Genomic DNA, 5,000 nt, shown 5'->3' on the forward strand with positions numbered 1-5,000 from the left:
GCTAAGCAGGGTCGGGCCTGGTTAGTACTTGGATGGGAGACCGCCTGGGAATACCAGGTGCTGTATGCTCTTTTGCTCATTCACTTAGAAACTGAAATCTTGCAATATGCACAAGTAGTCCTTCATGAAAGGGGCTGGAAGCTGTTTTCATTTTGACACGAGAGAGAGAGAGAGACTACCTTGCATTGTCAATTGCTAAATCTGTATATGGATAAGTAGCCTATGGTTGTCAACTTATTTCGTACGGCCATACCAGCCTGGCAACGCCCGATCTCGTCTGATCTCGGAAGCTAAGCAGGGTCGGGCCTGGTTAGTACTTGGATGGGAGACCGCCTGGGAATACCAGGTGCTGTATGCTCTTTTGCTCATTCACTTAGAAACTGACATCTTGCAATATGCACAAGTAGTCCTTCATGAAAGGGGCTGGAAGCTGTTTTCATTTTGACACAAGAGAGAGAGAGAGAGAGAGAGAGAGAGAGACTACCTTGCATTGTCAATTGCTAAATCTGTATATGGATAAGTAGCCTATGGTTGTCAACTTATTTCGTACGGCCATACCAGCCTGGCAACGCCCGATCTCATCTGATCTCGGAAGCTAAGCAGGGTCGGGCCTGGTTAGTACTTGGATGGGAGACCGCCTGGGAATATCAGGTGCTGTATGCTCTTTTGCTCATTCACTTAGAAACTGACATCTTGCAATATGCACAAGTAGTCCTTCATGAAAGGGGCTGGAAGCTGTTTTCATTTTGACACGAGAGAGAGAGAGAGAGAGAGAGAGAGAGAGAGAGAGAGAGAGAGAGAGAGAGAGAGAGAGAGAGAGAGAGAGAGAGAGAGAGAGAGAGAGACTACCTTGCATTGTCAATTGCTAAATCTGTATATGGATAAGTAGCCTATGGTTGTCAACTTATTTCGTACGGCCATACCAGCCTGGCAACGCCCGATTTCGTCTGATCTCGGAAGCTAAGCAGGGTCGGGCCTGGTTAGTACTTGGATGGGAGACCGCCTGGGAATACCAGGTGCTGTATGCTCTTTTGCTCATTCACTTAGAAACTGAAATCTTGCAATATGCACAAGTAGTCCTTCATGAAAGGGGCTGGAAGCTGTTTTCATTTTGACACGAGAGAGAGAGAGAGACTACCTTGCATTGTCAATTGCTAAATCTGTATATGGATAAGTAGCCTATGGTTGTCAACTTATTTCGTACGGCCATACCAGCCTGGCAACGCCCGATCTCGTCTGATCTCGGAAGCTAAGCAGGGTCGGGCCTGGTTAGTACTTGGATGGGAGACCGCCTGGGAATACCAGGTGCTGTATGCTCTTTTGCTCATTCACTTAGAAACTGACATCTTGCAATATGCACAAGTAGTCCTTCATGAAAGGGGCTGGAAGCTGTTTTCATTTTGACACGAGAGAGAGAGAGAGAGAGAGAGAGAGAGAGACTACCTTGCATTGTCAATTGCTAAATCTGTATATGGATAAGTAGCCTATGGTTGTCAACTTATTTCGTACGGCCATACCAGCCTGGCAACGCCCGATCTCGTCTGATCTCGGAAGCTAAGCAGGGTCGGGCCTGGTTAGTACTTGGATGGGAGACCGCCTGGGAATACCAGGTGCTGTATGCTCTTTTGCTCATTCACTTAGAAACTGAAATCTTGCAATATGCACAAGTAGTCCTTCATGAAAGGGGCTGGAAGCTGTTTTCATTTTGACACGAGAGAGAGAGAGAGAGACCACCTTGCATTGTCAATTGCTAAATCTGTATATGGATAAGTAGCCTATGGTTGTCAACTTATTTCGTACGGCCATACCAGCCTGGCAACGCCCGATCTCGTCTGATCTCGGAAGCTAAGCAGGGTCGGGCCTGGTTAGTACTTGGATGGGAGACCGCCTTGGAATACCAGGTGCTGTATGCTCTTTTGCTCATTCACTTAGAAACTGACATCTTGCAATATGCACAAGTAGTCCTTCATGAAAGGGGCTGGAAGCTGTTTTCATTTTGACACGAGAGAGAGAGAGAGAGAGACTACCTTGCATTGTCAATTGCTAAATCTGTATATGGATAAGTAGCCTTTGGTTGTCAACTTATTTGGTACGGCCATACCAGCCTGGCAACGCCCGATCTCGTCTGATCTCGGAAGCTAAGCAGGGTCGGGCCTGGTTAGTACTTGGATGGGAGACCGCCTGGGAATACCAGGTGCTGTCTGCTCTTTTGCTCATTCACTTAGAAACTGAAATCTTGCAATATGCACAAGTAGTCCCTCATGAAAGGGGCTGGAAGCTGTTTTCATTTTGACACGAGAGAGAGAGAGAGAGAGAGAGAGAGAGAGAGACTACCTTGCATTGTCAATTGCTAAATCTGTATATGGATAAGTAGCCTATGGTTGTCAACTTATTTCGTACGGCCATACCAGCCTGGCAACGCCCGATCTCGTCTGATCCCGGAAGCTAAGCAGGGTCGGGCCTGGTTAGTACTTGGATGGGAGACCGCCTGGGAATACCAGGTGCTGTATGCTCTTTTGCTCATTCACTTAGAAACTGAAATCTTGCAATATGCACAAGTAGTCCTTCATGAAAGGGGCTGGAAGCTGTTTTCATTTTGACACGAGAGAGAGAGAGAGACTACCTTGCATTGTCAATTGCTAAATCTGTATATGGATAAGTAGCCTATGGTTGTCAACTTATTTCGTACGGCCATACCAGCCTGGCAACGCCCGATCTCGTCTGATCTCGGAAGCTAAGCAGGGTCGGGCCTGGTTAGTACTTGGATGGGAGACCGCCTGGGAATACCAGGTGCTGTATGCTCTTTTGCTCATTCACTTAGAAACTGACATCTTGCAATATGCACAAGTAGTCCTTCATGAAAGGGGCTGGAAGCTGTTTTCATTTTGACACAAGAGAGAGAGAGAGAGAGAGAGAGAGAGACTACCTTGCATTGTCAATTGCTAAATCTGTATATGGATAAGTAGCCTATGGTTGTCAACTTATTTCGTACGGCCATACCAGCCTGGCAACGCCCGATTTCGTCTGATCTCGGAAGCTAAGCAGGGTCGGGCCTGGTTAGTACTTGGATGGGAGACCGCCTGGGAATACCAGGTGCTGTATGCTCTTTTGCTCATTCACTTAGAAACTGAAATCTTGCAATATGCACAAGTAGTCCTTCATGAAAGGGGCTGGAAGCTGTTTTCATTTTGACACGAGAGAGAGAGAGAGACTACCTTGCATTGTCAATTGCTAAATCTGTATATGGATAAGTAGCCTATGGTTGTCAACTTATTTCGTACGGCCATACCAGCCTGGCAACGCCCGATCTCGTCTGATCTCGGAAGCTAAGCAGGGTCGGGCCTGGTTAGTACTTGGATGGGAGACCGCCTGGGAATACCAGGTGCTGTATGCTCTTTTGCTCATTCACTTAGAAACTGACATCTTGCAATATGCACAAGTAGTCCTTCATGAAAGGGGCTGGAAGCTGTTTTCATTTTGACACAAGAGAGAGAGAGAGAGAGAGAGAGAGAGACTACCTTGCATTGTCAATTGCTAAATCTGTATATGGATAAGTAGCCTATGGTTGTCAACTTATTTCGTACGGCCATACCAGCCTGGCAACGCCCGATCTCGTCTGATCTCGGAAGCTAAGCAGGGTCGGGCCTGGTTAGTACTTGGATGGGAGACCGCCTGGGAATACCAGGTGCTGTATGCTCTTTTGCTCATTCACTTAGAAACTGAAATCTTGCAATATGCACAAGTAGTCCTTCATGAAAGGGGCTGGAAGCTGTTTTCATTTTGACACGAGAGAGAGAGAGAGACTACCTTGCATTGTCAATTGCTAAATCTGTATATGGATAAGTAGCCTATGGTTGTCAACTTATTTCGTACGGCCATACCAGCCTGGCAACGCCCGATCTCGTCTGATCTCGGAAGCTAAGCAGGGTCGGGCCTGGTTAGTACTTGGATGGGAGACCGCCTGGGAATACCAGGTGCTGTATGCTCTTTTGCTCATTCACTTAGAAACTGACATCTTGCAATATGCACAAGTAGTCCTTCATGAAAGGGGCTGGAAGCTGTTTTCATTTTGACACAAGAGAGAGAGAGAGAAAGAGAGAGAGAGACTACCTTGCATTGTCAATTGCTAAATCTGTATATGGATAAGTAGCCTATGGTTGTCAACTTATTTCGTACGGCCATACCAGCCTGGCAACGCCCGATCTCATCTGATCTCGGAAGCTAAGCAGGGTCGGGCCTGGTTAGTACTTGGATGGGAGACCGCCTGGGAATATCAGGTGCTGTATGCTCTTTTGCTCATTCACTTAGAAACTGACATCTTGCAATATGCACAAGTAGTCCTTCATGAAAGGGGCTGGAAGCTGTTTTCATTTTGACACGAGAGAGAGAGAGAGAGAGAGAGAGAGAGAGAGAGAGAGAGAGAGAGAGAGAGAGAGAGAGAGAGAGAGAGAGAGAGAGAGAGAGAGAGAGACTACCTTGCATTGTCAATTGCTAAATCTGTATATGGATAAGTAGCCTATGGTTGTCAACTTATTTCGTACGGCCATACCAGCCTGGCAACGCCCGATTTCGTCTGATCTCGGAAGCTAAGCAGGGTCGGGCCTGGTTAGTACTTGGATGGGAGACCGCCTGGGAATACCAGGTGCTGTATGCTCTTTTGCTCATTCACTTAGAAACTGAAATCTTGCAATATGCAAAAGTAGTCCTTCATGAAAGGGGCTGGAAGCTGTTTTCATTTTGACACGAGAGAGAGAGAGAGACTACCTTGCATTGTCAATTGCTAAATCTGTATATGGATAAGTAGCCTATGGTTGTCAACTTATTTCGTACGGCCATACCAGCCTGGCAACGCGCGATCTCGTCTGATCTCGGAAGCTAAGCAGGGTCGGGCCTGGTTAGTACTTGGATGGGAGACCGCCTGGGAATACCAGGTGCTGTATGCTCTTTTGCTCATTCACTTAGAAACTGACATCTTGCAATATGCACAAGTAGTCCTTCAT

At 46.9% G+C, this 5,000-nt stretch overlaps 16 non-coding genes and 1 pseudogene across 16 annotated transcripts in view; all 17 read left to right on the forward strand.

Annotated features, from left to right (window-relative positions):
- The window catches only part of LOC146283450 (5S ribosomal RNA), a 119-nt gene extending 50 nt beyond the window's left edge, over positions 1-69 (forward strand). Inside the window, exon 1 of the ribosomal RNA XR_014761428.1 lies at positions 1-69. This exon is cut by the window's left edge and continues 50 nt beyond it. This is a non-coding gene — a ribosomal RNA (5S ribosomal RNA).
- A 170-nt stretch (positions 70-239) lies between these two features.
- LOC146283451 (5S ribosomal RNA) lies at positions 240-358 on the forward strand. Its single transcript, XR_014759052.1, has one exon. It is a non-coding gene; the product is annotated as a 5S ribosomal RNA (ribosomal RNA).
- Positions 359-544: 186 nt separating this feature from the next.
- LOC146283452 (5S ribosomal RNA) lies at positions 545-663 on the forward strand. The gene has a single exon (XR_014760476.1). It is a non-coding gene; the product is annotated as a 5S ribosomal RNA (ribosomal RNA).
- Positions 664-909: 246 nt separating this feature from the next.
- LOC146283453 (5S ribosomal RNA) lies at positions 910-1,028 on the forward strand. Its single transcript, XR_014761429.1, has one exon. It is a non-coding gene; the product is annotated as a 5S ribosomal RNA (ribosomal RNA).
- A 170-nt stretch (positions 1,029-1,198) lies between these two features.
- On the forward strand, positions 1,199-1,317 carry LOC146283454 (5S ribosomal RNA). Its single transcript, XR_014759053.1, has one exon. It is a non-coding gene; the product is annotated as a 5S ribosomal RNA (ribosomal RNA).
- Positions 1,318-1,503: 186 nt separating this feature from the next.
- Positions 1,504-1,622, forward strand: LOC146283455 (5S ribosomal RNA). Its single transcript, XR_014759055.1, has one exon. It is a non-coding gene; the product is annotated as a 5S ribosomal RNA (ribosomal RNA).
- Positions 1,623-1,794: 172 nt separating this feature from the next.
- Positions 1,795-1,913, forward strand: LOC146283456 (5S ribosomal RNA). Its single transcript, XR_014761687.1, has one exon. It is a non-coding gene; the product is annotated as a 5S ribosomal RNA (ribosomal RNA).
- A 174-nt stretch (positions 1,914-2,087) lies between these two features.
- On the forward strand, positions 2,088-2,206 carry LOC146283457 (5S ribosomal RNA; annotated as a pseudogene).
- Positions 2,207-2,394: 188 nt separating this feature from the next.
- LOC146283458 (5S ribosomal RNA) lies at positions 2,395-2,513 on the forward strand. The gene has a single exon (XR_014762030.1). It is a non-coding gene; the product is annotated as a 5S ribosomal RNA (ribosomal RNA).
- Positions 2,514-2,683: 170 nt separating this feature from the next.
- LOC146283459 (5S ribosomal RNA) lies at positions 2,684-2,802 on the forward strand. The gene has a single exon (XR_014759056.1). It is a non-coding gene; the product is annotated as a 5S ribosomal RNA (ribosomal RNA).
- A 184-nt stretch (positions 2,803-2,986) lies between these two features.
- Positions 2,987-3,105, forward strand: LOC146283460 (5S ribosomal RNA). Its single transcript, XR_014761430.1, has one exon. It is a non-coding gene; the product is annotated as a 5S ribosomal RNA (ribosomal RNA).
- Positions 3,106-3,275: 170 nt separating this feature from the next.
- On the forward strand, positions 3,276-3,394 carry LOC146283461 (5S ribosomal RNA). Its single transcript, XR_014759057.1, has one exon. It is a non-coding gene; the product is annotated as a 5S ribosomal RNA (ribosomal RNA).
- Positions 3,395-3,578: 184 nt separating this feature from the next.
- Positions 3,579-3,697, forward strand: LOC146283462 (5S ribosomal RNA). The gene has a single exon (XR_014759058.1). It is a non-coding gene; the product is annotated as a 5S ribosomal RNA (ribosomal RNA).
- Positions 3,698-3,867: 170 nt separating this feature from the next.
- On the forward strand, positions 3,868-3,986 carry LOC146283463 (5S ribosomal RNA). The gene has a single exon (XR_014759059.1). It is a non-coding gene; the product is annotated as a 5S ribosomal RNA (ribosomal RNA).
- A 184-nt stretch (positions 3,987-4,170) lies between these two features.
- Positions 4,171-4,289, forward strand: LOC146283464 (5S ribosomal RNA). The gene has a single exon (XR_014760478.1). It is a non-coding gene; the product is annotated as a 5S ribosomal RNA (ribosomal RNA).
- Positions 4,290-4,535: 246 nt separating this feature from the next.
- LOC146283465 (5S ribosomal RNA) lies at positions 4,536-4,654 on the forward strand. Its single transcript, XR_014761431.1, has one exon. It is a non-coding gene; the product is annotated as a 5S ribosomal RNA (ribosomal RNA).
- Positions 4,655-4,824: 170 nt separating this feature from the next.
- Positions 4,825-4,943, forward strand: LOC146283466 (5S ribosomal RNA). Its single transcript, XR_014762018.1, has one exon. It is a non-coding gene; the product is annotated as a 5S ribosomal RNA (ribosomal RNA).
- The last annotated feature ends 57 nt before the right edge of the window (positions 4,944-5,000 follow it).

The sequence above is a fragment of the Hypomesus nipponensis genome, chromosome 6 (genome assembly GCF_054491055.1).
Source record: "Hypomesus nipponensis isolate SF chromosome 6, ASM5449105v1, whole genome shotgun sequence".
Lineage (NCBI taxonomy): Eukaryota > Metazoa > Chordata > Actinopteri > Osmeriformes > Osmeridae > Hypomesus > Hypomesus nipponensis.